Source organism: Callospermophilus lateralis, chromosome 10 (assembly GCF_048772815.1).
Source record: "Callospermophilus lateralis isolate mCalLat2 chromosome 10, mCalLat2.hap1, whole genome shotgun sequence".
NCBI classification, from domain to species: Eukaryota; Metazoa; Chordata; class Mammalia; order Rodentia; family Sciuridae; genus Callospermophilus; species Callospermophilus lateralis.
Window position 1 is genome coordinate 109,533,318 of NC_135314.1, and position 14,528 is coordinate 109,547,845.

A 14,528-nucleotide genomic window follows, 5' to 3' on the forward strand; every position below is an offset into this window, starting at 1 on the left:
CCCTCCCGTCTGGACAGCAGGGAAGTGGGATGACCTTGCTTCTGATTGGATTTTGTTTAACGGTATCTCACTTCAAACTGTCACTTATGGAGTTGCAAATGAGCTAACCGACCTGCCAAAGAACCTGTAGCAGCTGGGGTTTAACCCAGAGAGTGCCACCTGGACTGGCTGCGGCAGGTGTGGCAGGCATCAGCCTTAGCAGCTGGAGGTTTGCCTCTGGCTCCAAGCGTGGATCCCAGTGACAACAATTGCCACCATCATTATCTCTGAGCACCTTGTCCACCTGGTGGACTTCCTACTCTGACAAAATGAGACTCCTTCAGGCCCAGAAGAGTTGACTATCAGGGAACATGGAATGCTCTGCTGGCTGGTCAGTGTAGGAGGTCTGAGGTCAAAGGTCACAGCATTCAACCCCCAGCTCCAGCAGCCTTCCCAACCTGCATTAAGTATCCAATAAAGGCAGCAAAATGAGACAGAGACACAGAGAGAAAGAAAGGGAGGGAGGGAGGGAGAGTGTTTCCTTTTGAACTATCTTCAATGTGTCCTAAAGCCCCTAGTCTGCCAAGGGTAGGGAGAAGCAGATGCCCCTAAAGGGACCTTTTGAAGGTAACTCACCGGTTACCAAAGCAGGAGGTGGTATTTGTGTCAGCCTCGTCCTTGTTAGCTGTTTCCTGTCTTTCTCCTCTGAAAGGCTTCCTGCCTGCTTGCTGCCTGTGGGTTCCAAAGCTGTGCTGCCTAGTCGTTGGGGACATTCTGCTGTGCTCAGGATCTTTGGCTGCAAACCCTGGACCACCTCGGTGGCCAGCTCTGCACTCTGCGACTTCTGAGTCCTGCCGGCCCTTGGCTGCTTTGTTGGGCTATGCTTTGGTGTGGGCGACCGAAAGGCTGCTCTGGAGCTGTTCCCGCCATTGTTGTACTGTGTCCCAGGCCCAGGGCCACATCCCACGTGGGATCCTGAGTGCCCTTGGAAACCAGGGATTCTGGCAGCTCAGCTGGGTGGTGGAGAGACACAGGCCCTTCTGAAGGAGCAGTGCCCCGCTCACTGCTCTTCTCACTCACCTTGGAGCTATGCTCAGGGCCTCCCACCGCTCTGACCGCACTGCTGCGGCTGGGAAGGTGCCAAGTTCACAGCCCGCCTTTGCTTCTAATTTGCAAGAGAAATCTGGGGATTCCAAGAGCAAACATTCTCTCTCAGCAAATTTGTGTTTGGTTGTGTGTGTGTGTGTGTTTTAACAACTTTGTCAGGTACAATTTATATGCCATAAAATTCACCCCAAATAAATGTGCCATTTAGTGACTTCATAAATTCATAGGTTTGTACAACCATAATCAAAATTCCGTTTTAGGACATTCCCATAACCTCAAAAAACTTCCCTCGCGCGTGTCTGCTGTTAATCCCCGTTCCCATCTGCAGCCCCAGGCAACCACTGGTCTGTTTTCTGTCTCTGTAAACATGTTTTTTTTTCCTAGACATATCATAAAAATAAAGTTACAGTTGAGCAAGTGGCACGTAAGGACTGAGATGCATCCTGAGAAGTACAAACACCCTCAAGTGCACAGGACACGAGCCAAAGGTCCAGATGGTCACTTGATGACCATTCCACACAACCAGGAGATGCATGTGTGAGGCCTCTGCTGGCCCAGTAGGGCACACTGTGTGCCAGTTTTTTTTTTTTTTTAAATAACTGGAAGGAGTACACTTTAAAATAATGACAAAATGTGTAGCAGAGACATCATTTGCCGTTGTTCATCGTCAGCATCGAGTGCCAGGCATAGTGGGAGTTGAACTGCTCTCCTTTCCGTGTGGCTGCCACACGGTAGGTCTGTTTCCAGTGGCCTCACCACAGGCATCAGCCCTGTCTCACTGCATTACCACCACCACGACATCCCTAGGTGAGGGTAGACTTTCAGCTCTGCTATGACACTCTGGGAGTACCACATAGCCACAGTCCACCATGACTGAAACATCCTCATGCGGCAGGTGACTGACCGTAACACGAGATCTTTCCTCTTGGAATGGCTTCTCCAATCTACATCATATTTTCCCCATATTTTTATTGGTGTATTATAGTTGTACATAATGGTGGACTTTGTTGTTGCATATTCCTACATGCACACAGCATAACAATATAATTTGGCCATATCATTCCCTAGTATTTCCCTCCTCCCATCCATCCCACAGTTGTGTCCCTTTCCTCTACTGATCTCTCTTCAATCTCCATGACATTCCCCCCACCCCTAACCTTTCTTTCCTTTTTTTCTCTAGCTTCTACATATGAGAGAAAACAAATGACCCTTGACTTTCTGAGTTTGGCTTATTTTACTTGACACAATGTTCTTAAGCTCCATCCATTTTCCCTCAAATTCCATTTCATTCTTCTTTATGGGAGAATAAAACTCCACTGTGTATGTATACACCATATTTCCTTTATCCATTCATCCATTGATGGACTGGTTCCATGTCTGGCTATTGTGAATTGTGCCGCTACAAACATGGGCATGCATGTATCACTGTAGTATGACAACTTTCATTCGTTAGGATAAATACTGAAGAGTGGGATAACTGGGTCACATGGTGGTTCCATTGAGGAATCTCCAAACTGATTTCGATAGTGGTTGTAATGATTCACAGTCCCAACAGTGCAAAAGTGTTCCTTATTCGCCACATCCTCTCGGTAAACATTTGTCACTGTAGGATTGTATCATTGTCTTGAAGGCTGTCATTCCAACCCTACTTCATGTTTTTGAGGATGCTTCATGTTGTTGGATGTATCAGCAGTTCATTCCTTTGTATTATTGAATAGAATTCCATAAATATAACATTTATCAATTTGCTATTTGATAATTTATTAGTTTTGGATGTTGTAACAAATGCTGTTATGAACATTCAACATTCAGTATTGGACATGTTATCACACCTAGATGTGGAATCTCTGGGTTGTGTGATATGTTTGTCACACTTTTAAAAAAATTGCCAAACAATTTCTGTAGTGGCTGTACCATTTCATATTCTCATCAGCAAGCCCAAGGGTTCTAGTTTCTCCTAACCCCTGCTAGAGAGTTTCTATTATAGATACAGTGCAGGGGAGTGTCAATGTAAATTTAATTTGTATTTCTGTAATGACCAATAAGGTGGAGCTTCTTTTAATGTTTGTAGCAGCCATCCACTTATTCTCTTTAGTAAGATTTCTATTAAAATCTTTCACCCATTTTGGGGGTATAGAGCTTCTTTTTTTCTGAGTAATTAGTGTTCTTTAAATATTCTGGAGACAGGTCTTATCAGATGTGTGATAAGACATTTTTTAAGACTCCTTTTTTTTTTAGCCAGTGTATTGCTTATCTTTTCATTTATTTAATGATATCTTTAAGAAGTAAAATAGTTTTTTATTTTTATGAAGTTCACCATATCATTCATTCTTCCTTTTATAGAAGAAAACCATGGCTTTGGGTGTCATACTTTGCAAAACTAAGATTGCAAAGGTTTCCCCTGTTTTCTTCTAGATGTTTTAGAGTTTCAACTTAAGTTTTAGATCTATGATTAAGAGTTTATTTTTGTGCAGAGTTTGATGTGAGGGCCTAAGTTCTTTTTTCTTGTTCTTTTTCTTTCTTTGCAGATGGATATACAATTGAACCAGCACAATTTTTTTAAAGACCATCCTTTTTCAATTGAGTCTTGGCACCATTGTCAAAAATCAATTTATCGCCCATAAACATAAGGACTTATTTCCAGACTCCCAGTCCTTTCTCATCAACCTATATGCCTGTTCTTTATCAATACCTCACTCTGTCAATTACTGTTGCTGGGTAATAAGTTTTAAAAATAGATAATGTGAGTCCCCAGGCTTTATTCTTCTCTTTTAAAACTGTTTTGGCTATTTAAATTCTTTATATTTTCATATAAATTTTAGAATCATTTGGTAATTTAAAAAATAACTTACTGGTCTTTTGATAAGGATTGCATTGAATTTCTACCTCAATTTGGAAAAACTTACATTTTGACAGTATGAACTATGTATTAATCCATGACTGGAAACATTATTTATATCATCTTTCATTTCTCATCAGTGTCAAGAAGTAATCAATATATGAGACCCACACTTTTGTTAAATATATTTTTCTGTATTTTATTCTTTCTGATGTTACTGTGAATAAAATGGTCTGCTTAATTTTACTTCTAGATTGTTCATTGCTACTATGTAGAAATATGTTGATTTTGTAATGTGATTTTATCTTCTGTGAACTTGTTAAATTTATTTAATATTTCTAATAATTTTGATGAACGGCTTGAGATTTTCTACATACAGGTTTATGCCATTTATGAACAAAGGCAGTTTTAATTTCTTTTTTAAATTACACCAGCTAGAGCTTCCTGTACAGCCCTGGGCAGAGTGGCAAGGTCCTTGCTCCCTCTTCAGTGGAGCAGCATTCAGTCTCTTTCACCTTGTAGTCCATGTTGGCGATGAGGTCTGCACAGAGGCTCTCATCATAAAAGTCTCTTCTGGTCCTTGTTGGGAAAGTTTTTATCATGAGTGGTACTAGATTTTGTTGAGTGACTTTTTTGCATGTATTGGGAAGGTTTAGTGCTTTCCCATGATTTTCTACTTATGTGGTATCCTACATTAACTGTATTTTGAATTTTAAACTGACTTGCAGACTACTTGTTTATGGCCTACATCCTTTTCAATGTGGCTGGATTTGGTTTGGTAATAATTTGCTAAGGGTTTTTGCATTGCTGTTCATGAGTATTAATTAGCCTGTGGTTTCTTCTCCTAAGATGTCTTTGTGTTGCTTTGAGAGCAAATGATACCTCAAGGAAGAGTGGGCATGGCTCCCTCCTTGGTCCTCCAGAGTTTGGGAAAGACTGATACTCTATCTTCTCAAAGCACAAGAATTTGCTGGTGCATTCTGAGCAGGGGCTTTTCTCTGTGGGAATATTTTAAGTTAATTCAATTTCTTCACTTATTATAGGTCTATTTTTATTTTCTCTTTCTTCTCAAGTCATTTCTGATGATTTGAGTAGCTTTATGAATATGTCCTTGTCAACTGAGTGGTCTAATGTTTTTTAGTCCTGAGTTCATTTGTATTTCCTTCGTCCTTTTAATTTGTGAGGTTTAGTAGTGATGTCATTTTTTCATTTCTGACTTTGTTAGTGGGTTTTCAGTCAGTCTAGCTAAAGGTTTGTTAACTTTGTTGATAATTCAAGGAACTAATTTTGATTTTATTGATTTTCTTCTGTTTTTCTACGTCCTATTTCATTGATTTTCACTCTTGAGCAATTCTTTTCTTCTACTTGATTTTGTTTAATTTATTCTTCCTTTTTTATTTTCTTAAAGTGGCAGCATAGATTACTGAGTTAAGTCCTTTATTCTTTTCTGACAGAGGTGCTTAAAGTTATCCATTTTTTTAAAGTTCCACTTTAGGTGCTTTCCATAAATTTTAACTGTTTATGGAATAAAAATATTTTTAGATTGAACCAATAGATTGTTTAGAAGAATACTGTTCAACTTCCAAATATTTGAGAATATTCCAATTTTCTTCCTGGTTTTGATTTCTAATTTGATTTCATAGTCTTTGAAAAATATGTTTTTATGATTTCAACCATTTTAAGTACATTAAGACCTGTTTTCTGGACTAGCATATGGCCAGTCTTAAAGAATACCCCCATGTAATTAAAAAGAAGTGTATTCTGCAGTCACTGAGTACAGTGTTCTATATATCATTACACACAGTTGATTGACATTGTCTTCAAAATCCTTGCAGTGGCAGAGTCTCTCTGGTTGTTCCATCAATTACAAAGAGCTGGCTAACTATCAGTGTTGAATTATCTACTTTTCCTCTCACTTCTATTGTTTTTGTCTGAGTATTTTGGGGCTGTCTTTAAGTGCATATATATTTACAATTGTCATATTTTACTGATATATTGACAGTTCTATTTTTATGAAATGACATTTTAATAATGTTTCTTATTTTAAAATCCATTTTTTTGATAGTAGTATTGTCACTACAGGTCTCTCATGGCTACTAATTTGCATGATATATCTTTTTGCATAATTTTGTTTTCATTTATTTTTTCCTTTGAATTTAAAGTGTATCTTTTATAGACAGCACATAACCGTATCTTGTTTTTTCATTATGACAATCTTTGTCTTGTTGTTTAGACCATTTATGTTTTATTTATTTGTTGATATACTTTGATTTACACTTATTTTGTTTCTATTTGCTTTCTAAAGTCTCCTTTCCTTCTTTGTTATGCTGTTCCTTCTTGATAGCCTTCTATTGTATAAAATAAATATTTTAATTACTTTATTGGCTTAAAAATATTTCTGTGAGTTATTTTCTCCATGATTGCTCTAGCAATTATAATAAGTCCTTTAAGCACAAACTACTTCAGCTTAAAATTAACTTAATTATGGTAAAATATAGAAACTTTGCCCCCAATTTACTTCCATTCATTCTTCATCCTTTCTACTATTATATGTGGATATAAGCAATGATTTCAGCAACATAGTGTTAAAATTATTGATTTATAAAAGGCAATAATCTTTTAGTATTAAACCAAAGGAGTCTTCATTCCCTGTGAACCTGTTTGGGTTCCTTTGCATTAATTATATAATAATTAATAATAAGGATGATTAATTTTTGAATCACCATGTTTGTGGTTTTTATTATGGCTGTTTCAAGAGAAGGAAACCCTAAACCCAGACGCCCTGGGCAGGAGATTGGTCACCTCCCCATGGAGCTCTGTCATTGGATTAACTGGAAGCTTTGCCCCTCTTCAAATCTTCTACATTGGATTTTAGCTCAGATTCTTTCCTTTATCCAATCCCTTCCTCACTCCTGCTCCTTTGCCAATAGTCCACGTGGAAATACCGTGTTGTATCTCTCTCATCCTCTTTTATTTTGTCACCACAGAACTGTGTAAAATGTAGGTAGGAGGAAGGACACAGGAGGGAAGCAGAATACCGGGGATGAAGTATAATCATTAGATTCTCATAAATGTTAACACACTGGTTCAGTTTCTATGTAGCAGGTCTCATCTGATATCTCAGAGGCTGGTTTGAAGCCTCTTATTCAGTCCATGGTAAGTCATCAGACACTTGGCTCTCCACTCAGCTATGGAGTAGGTGGAGACACTCCCTTTTCCCCACGGAGCTCAGCTCACATTAATTTGATCAACTATAGACTTAAATAGGTTCTCCTCCAATTACCCTAGAGTCCAACTGTAGGCAGGGCCCTCCATCCTTAGTTAATATAACTCATAGAGTGACTGTTTCCCACAGTTCCCTTATGTTCCATATTTCTTTCTAGCATGCACATGGCCCTTAGTTCAATTCCTAGTCTGACCTCCCCGAAAATTCCATGTTGACCTGTTTCTGGCCTTAATGGATCATGGCATCTATGGAGAATCAAGTCAACAGTTATTTGACTTGCTAAGTTCTTCTCTGTGTCTGTCAGCAAAGTTTAATGCTTGTGTTCTGCATAATCTTCCCCTGGATACTTGAAAGTTAACTGAGTCTGCTTAGTGAAATTTATTCCAAACTACTGGGTACTGTGAACTAAATGGAAAGAAGTCTTGAATTTTCATCCAGGACATGCATACCTGCAGGGTCTCCTGGACTTCGAGTACCATTTCTTTTTTAGGATATCACTTTGTTTCATAATATAAAAGTAATATCTTCTCACAGCAGGAAAGCATGTACTAGCAAAATAAAGGAAATAAAAAATTACCCATATGTGTGAGTCAGCTTTACATCACTGTGACTAAATAACCTGACAAGAACAACTTAGAGGAGGGAAAGTTTACTTGGGGCCGTGGTTTCAGAGGTCTCAGTTCACAGATGTCTGGCTTCATTGCTCTGGCTCTGGGGGTGAGATGGCACATCATGGGGGAAGGATCCAGTGGAGGAGGAAAGCAGCTCAGCTCTCGGTGGGGTCAGGAAGCAGTAGGGTGTGTGGGGTCATAGGGAAGATGCACCCTTCCAGGGCAGCCCTCAGGGACCCACTTCCTCCTCAGGTCACACCCCACCTGCCTACAGTTACCATCTAGTCAGTCCATTCAAACTAGGATGAGCTGACGAGGTCACAGCTCCCACAATCCAGTCTTCTCACCTCTGAACACTCCTGCACTAACACCAAGATCCCACTAGCCACAGGAAGTACTGGTACCATTTGGATACATAGTATGTCCTTTTATCTCTACAGAAATAGACGCCTTCTTTGTCCCATCACAGCAGGCTCCTGCTGTGGGAATTGCTTTGTGGACCCTTCTTCCACTGGGGGCTCAGTGTCATCTCCCCAGGAGCACCACGCTTGCCCAGGGGTTACCTTTGGCTGGCTGACCAGCAATCTCCTGCTGCTCTTCCTGCCTAAGTCCCTTACACCTCCAGGCCACCCTACACCTGGCCTCCAGACCGACCTGCCTTAAGCGCCATCCTCACTCCCAGCCTGGCCAGAATCCCCAACTAAACTTTTCCTTTAACAGCCACTGCCCCCCTTCCCTGAGCCGGGAGTCCTCATCTGGCCCTGGAGTCCAGGCTGCTCTCTCTTGACCCCGGGCGATTCATGCGCACTGTTCTGCATCACTTATCGCATAAACCCGTTTCCCAAATAAAGTTGTGTACAAAGTGTTCAGCTCATTTGCTGACAGGCTGCGGATCTCTGCGTCGGGGCTGGTGTGGCCAGCTCCCTGGCTGCTCCCTTCCTTTGCCCGTGCTCTTTTTGGCTCTTACTGCCAGAGCTTCTCTGATGCCACTGTGGTTCCTCTTACTGCCCCAAGCCACAGTCTGCCCCTGTTCCTTGAGGTGTGTGTCAGCTGTGCCATCCTGCAGGCCAGGCAGCTGGTCACCCATGCATGGCTGCTCTCCCAGCAAGGCCAGGAGGCCCATGAAGGGGGAGAGCCCTGCCTCCTGCCTCATCAGAGCATGGGATTTGTCGACTGAACAACAAAAAATGCTTACTGACGAAGGTGATGGCAAATAATTGGTTCAAGGGCAGATAATTCCAAAAAAAAAAAAAAAGATAAGTGAACAAATACAAAATGACAGCATGGGTCACTGATACATACCTTGAAAAATACTCAGCTATGTTAAACAGCTGTAGCAGTGTCATTGACAACCTTAAAGATATGCAAGGAAATTTTAAAAAGCCTCAAAACCAAGAAAATATTGCCCTTGTATTTGAAGTCTGGGTTAATGAATGGCATCTCTCCCTCTTTGTTCCATCTAGTCTTTTAACCCCAGCTCTGTAGCGCGGTTTCACACATATTAAAGAGAAATACCTATGCTTCCTAAAAATTTCCATCATGAATTTGTGATGATTTCATAATAGGAAAAATAACTTTATATTTTATTTCATCTTACTTACTAAAGAAATACGCGTACATCTTAATTATTATACAAAATATTCTACTCAGTAGAGCACAAGGTGAGAGTGTTTTTCCTTAAACTAGGTAATTTTTTGGTAGAAGATAGAACTAGTTTTCTTTTGTTTTTAAATGTAACTGTATTATAGTAAAAAGGACCTTTGAATACAGGTTAGGATATCTGGATATTGTTCAGACTCTGTCACCAAGTAGTTTGGTAATATTGGGCAAGTTATTTAATATTTCCTAATTTTTTTCAGCTTTACTGAGATATAAAATTTTATATCTTTACTGAGACAAAAAATTGTACACATTTAAGGTGTACAACTTGATGATTTGATACCTATATACATCATGAAAAAATCACAACCAAGCTGCCTGGTATTCATATCTCACATAGTTAGCCTTTTTCCCTCCCTCTCTCCTTTCCTCTCTCTCTCTCTTTCTTCTTCTTTAATCTGCCCCCATTCATTTCTCTATCCTTCCTTCTTTCTTCCTTTTTGTGATATCATTTGAGATCTACTCTCTTAGCAAATTTTAAGTATTCAGTATTGTTAACAATATTGTTAACTGTAGTCACCAGGCCAAACAGTAGGTCTCCAGAACTTATTCATCTACCAAACTGAATTATGCACCCTCAGACCAACATCTCCACATTTCCCTCACCCCAAGTCCCACCCTTCTTTCCTTTCCTTCTGTGGATTTGGCTATTTTAGATTCTACATGTAAGTGAGATCGTGCAGTATTTGTCTTTCTGTGTCTTGCTAATTTCATTTAGCATAGTGTCCTCCAGTTTCATTCACATTATTACAAATGGCAGAACTTCCTATATTTTTTATTTTTTTATAGGTTTTTAAAATAGTTTTTTTTATTTTTAAAAAGTTAATTTTACATTACAGGAAAAATAAAAATATAAGCAAAGAACAAGGACTTCCTTTATTTTCAAGGCTAAATAATATTCCATTGTATTTTCTTTATTCATTACTCTCTGGTTGTTGCCATAACTTGGCTATTATGAATGAGACTACAATGAACACAGGAGTGCAGTTCTCTCTTTAAGATAATGGTTTCATTTCCTTTGGCTATAAACTCAGAAGTGGGATTGCTGGACCATGTGGTGTTCTGTCTTTAATTTGATGAGAAACCTCTGGACCATTTTCCATTAACAGCCGTACCAATTTACATTTCTACTAACATGTGTCCTACATCCTCCCCAAGACTCATGATCTCTTGTTTTTTTGATAACATCCATCCTAATAGGGACCTAGAGCACAGAGAGCTTGATATTTAAGTCCCTAGAATGAGCTTCACTAACTGTGATGAAAGGCTGAGGGCTCTCCTACATTAACTTTCTATGATCTGCCAGAGGGAAGAACTTAAATGAAAAGGAATCTCAGAATCTTGATCTGCTCCCTTTAGAACACTCCCACTTCTAAAAATGAATGAAGTAGAAAAGAAGCAAGAAAACAAACCTTTTTTTAAATATAAAAATACATTACTATTGTAAGACAAGGATGAATGTGGAAGAAGATGCCCAAATTTGAATGGAAACAAATGGATTGTGAACCAGTAACTGATTATGTTTTGAAAGATTTGCAGGTTGAATCTTTTTTTCCTGCCCCACCATGCAAGGTTGGAGTTTTGTGGGAAGCTCTTACAGAGATTGATTCATTTCAGTTTTGCAAAGAGTTAAGATGAATATTTATGTCACTCCACCTGAAGATACTTAAAATCCAATCAATTTGCGTGATTAACCAAGCTTTTCTCCATTTCCTCCTGATAAGATAACAGACACAGAAACCTTTATCACAGCATCTGGAACCTAGCAGGTACTCAAAAACCCTTCCTTCCTTCCTTCCTTCCTTCCTTCCTTCCTTCCTTCCTTCCTTCCTTCCTTCCTCCCTCCCTCCCTCCCTTCCTTCCTTCCCACTCTCAGTAGTTTAAATCTCCCTGGCATGGGAGTTTATAATAGACTATCTTGTTAATCAAATCTTTGAAGCACATTTGTTTCCTTTGCAGAGGTTGTGAAGTGATTTCCAATTAAGGCTGACTGTGCTCCAGCCCTGCTTCCTGTAACTCCATGGCACCTGGCCTTGAAGTAAAAATGATGGACACGTACTAGAGGTCTGTGGTGCATTTGACGTGTCACATTTTTCAAATTCAGGAAATAATTACCAGTGGCCATGGATAGAGCTTCAGTGTTTATTGAAAAGCTCAGGTCTTCTTTGATTAACTGTGTTCTGGCTCTGGACATGTGTCTGGTAGCATGAGAGCATTTGTTCTGAGCCTGCCCTTTGACTTTCCTGGTGGGGCTCTCTGGTGAGCCTGCTTTTCCAGAGAAGCAGGAGGGCAGACATCTGGAAGCCTCTTCTTTTCAGCACAGCCTTGAGCATTTCAATGTGGCCTTTCAATGTTGTTTTCTCTGCTATTGCAAAAGCTGTGCATGTGCTAATTTTCATGGCTGGTTCAATTTCTCAGAATATAATAACTGGCTCCCCAAACTCACGTCTTAAGAATTTCTGATAAATAGCCAACTCTCACCCCTAACAACTCTTTCAATCACAAATAATAAGCACATAAAGTGTCTTGCCACCTATATATGTGTGTGGAATGTTCTTCCAGTATTAGCCGATACTGTTTTGCTTTGGATAAACTTGGCTTTGCCTAGCTGCCTAATTGAATATTTCCTGGCCCCTGCTGGGTGTGGTTTCCTTCCAATGAACATAAACCACAAGATCTAGGTGATCTCAATAAAACACATGTGGTTCTGACTTTACTGGTAAGGAATTAAGTCAATCAATAATTGGGGAAAAATTTTGTAGCAACAGGAATAAAGTATCACCAACTATTTAAAAAGATTGATAAAAGACATATTTAAAACCACCATGTGTGGATGATTTAATTGTTCTGAGATTTCTAGATTTTTGAAGTTGAATGTCTTTCTATCATTCCTGGTAAGAATAGGATTTCTTTTAACTTGCGTTTCTAAAATGGCACTATTTAAAGACCTCGCGGGGGAGTTCTACAGTGAGGGGCATTGTGTGGCGTGCTAACAGCCAAGCTCTGCAGGCTGCTGCCTCGAGGCCTGGCTCTTGGGTACACCCTGGGCTGGTGACATAACTTCTCTGCATGTCGCGTTTCCTCTGCAAAATGGAGCTCATGATGGCAGTCGCTTCTTTGGAGAACCATCCTCTTGCCTCAGTCTGTCTCTGTGAGGACACTGAACCTCAGGGAGCATTAGCACTCTGCTCTGTGGCACAAGGAAAGGATGAGGTAGAGGAGAATCTGGATTCAAGTTCAACTGACTCCACATCCTAACATCCCTCCAGTGACCCTGGAAGACTCTATGATGAGCAAGAGGAGAAAGGACACCGGGTAGTGTCTGTCCTTAAAATAGTTCTGTCATCGTGACCCCATGTAGCTGACCTTAATGATGAAGAATTCAAAATATCAATCAATGAGTAGGGGCCAGCTGAGACCCAGGCAAAACCCAAGAGTAAGTGATAATTTGGCCACATGCAATGGTGCAGCTGCCACAGCTCTCTAAAAAGAACCTCAAGGCATCACAGAGCAAGGGGAGTTCTTACAAATGCATGCCACCCTCATATTACAGCCAAGGGACAAGAAGCATGGACAGCTGTGAAACATTGAGGCCCCAGGTGTAGTGATGGAGGACCTCACTGTGGGGGAAGGGTCTCTCCATAACCCCACCACTCTGCTGAGGGTAAGAGCCACAAAGCCAGCCTTAATAAGGGAAATTGGGCCAGGCATGGTGGCTCACACCCATAATCCCAGTGACTCAGGAGGCTGAGGCAGGAGGATTGCAAACTCAAAGCCAGACTCAGCAATTTAGTGAGGTCCTAAGCAAAATAAAGAATTATTTATTTATTTAAATATTTCTATTTAAATAAATAAATAAATAGAAAGGACTGGGGATGTAGCTCGGCAGTTAAGCACCCTGGGTTGAATTCCCTGTGCCCCCCCCCAAAAAAAATTAGCAGAATAAGATCACTTAGCACAAGGGACAGGCCACACGTGCTTGGAATCCATCACTTCTTCTACCAGCAGTCACACAAAGGGGCCTCTGCTTTTATGGAGAGGAGCCCTGACCTGCCTGTGAATCCCTTCTGCAAAGCCCATGTGTAGTGTGTGCCGTGGCAGGACACTGATATTTATTTACCAAGATCCAACATTGACTTCTAGAGGCATCTTCTTGAATAAGCTCCAATGGTTTCTTACGACTAATACTCTGAGAACTACAATGAAAACAAATAGTATCCACACCTCTACTCATTTTGGGGGGCTGCCACTGCAGTGGAACACAGACTGGGTACCCAACATGGCAGGGGTTTGCTTTCTCACAGCTGTGGAGGCTAGACTCAGGGATGGAATGCCAGCAGGGCTTGTGGACAGCTATCTTGTCTCTGCGGCTTCGAACGTGTGTCTGGTCTGATGGCCTCTTCTCCTTTTTTAAAAAAAAATTAATTAATTTATTTGTTTTAATTAGGTATATATGACAGCAGAATGCATTTTAATTCGTTGAACACAATTGCAGCATGACTTATCATTTCTGGTTGTACACGATGTAGCGTCATACCCTATATAACAGTCATACATGTACCTAGAGTAATGATGTCCATCTCATTCCACCATCCTTCCTGCCCCCATACCCCCTCCCCACTTCTCCCTCCCCTTTGCCCAGAGTTCCTCCATTTTTCCCATGCCCCTCCCTGTTATGGATCAATATCCACTTATCAGAACATTTGGCCTTTATTTTTGGGATTAGCTTACTTTGCTTAGCATGATATTCTCCAACTTCATCCATTTACCTGCAAATGACATAATTTTATTCTCTTTTAATACTCAGTAATATCCCATTGTGTAGATATACCACAGTTTCTTTATCCATTTGATGGCCTTTGCTTCTGAGGACCAGGGTCATGTTAGCTAGGACTCACCCTTGTGACCTCCTTTTCCCTCAGCTACCCTTTAAAGATCCTGTCTCCAATACAGTCCCCTGGGAGGCAATGGGGAGTCGGGGCTTCAACATGTTAGTTGGGGGATCAATCCAGCCCATAACCATATCTGTATCTACATTTACATCCAGCTCTCCCTGTGTGTTCATAGGCTTGGTCGAAACCTGAAATGAGCACAGTGAAGGTTCCTC

At 40.5% G+C, this 14,528-nt stretch overlaps 1 protein-coding gene across 2 annotated transcripts in view; it reads left to right on the forward strand.

Annotated features, from left to right (window-relative positions):
• The window catches only part of Kcnab1 (potassium voltage-gated channel subfamily A regulatory beta subunit 1), a 312,155-nt gene that overhangs the window by 94,170 nt on the left and 203,457 nt on the right, over window positions 1–14,528 (forward strand). The window lies entirely within an intron of this gene.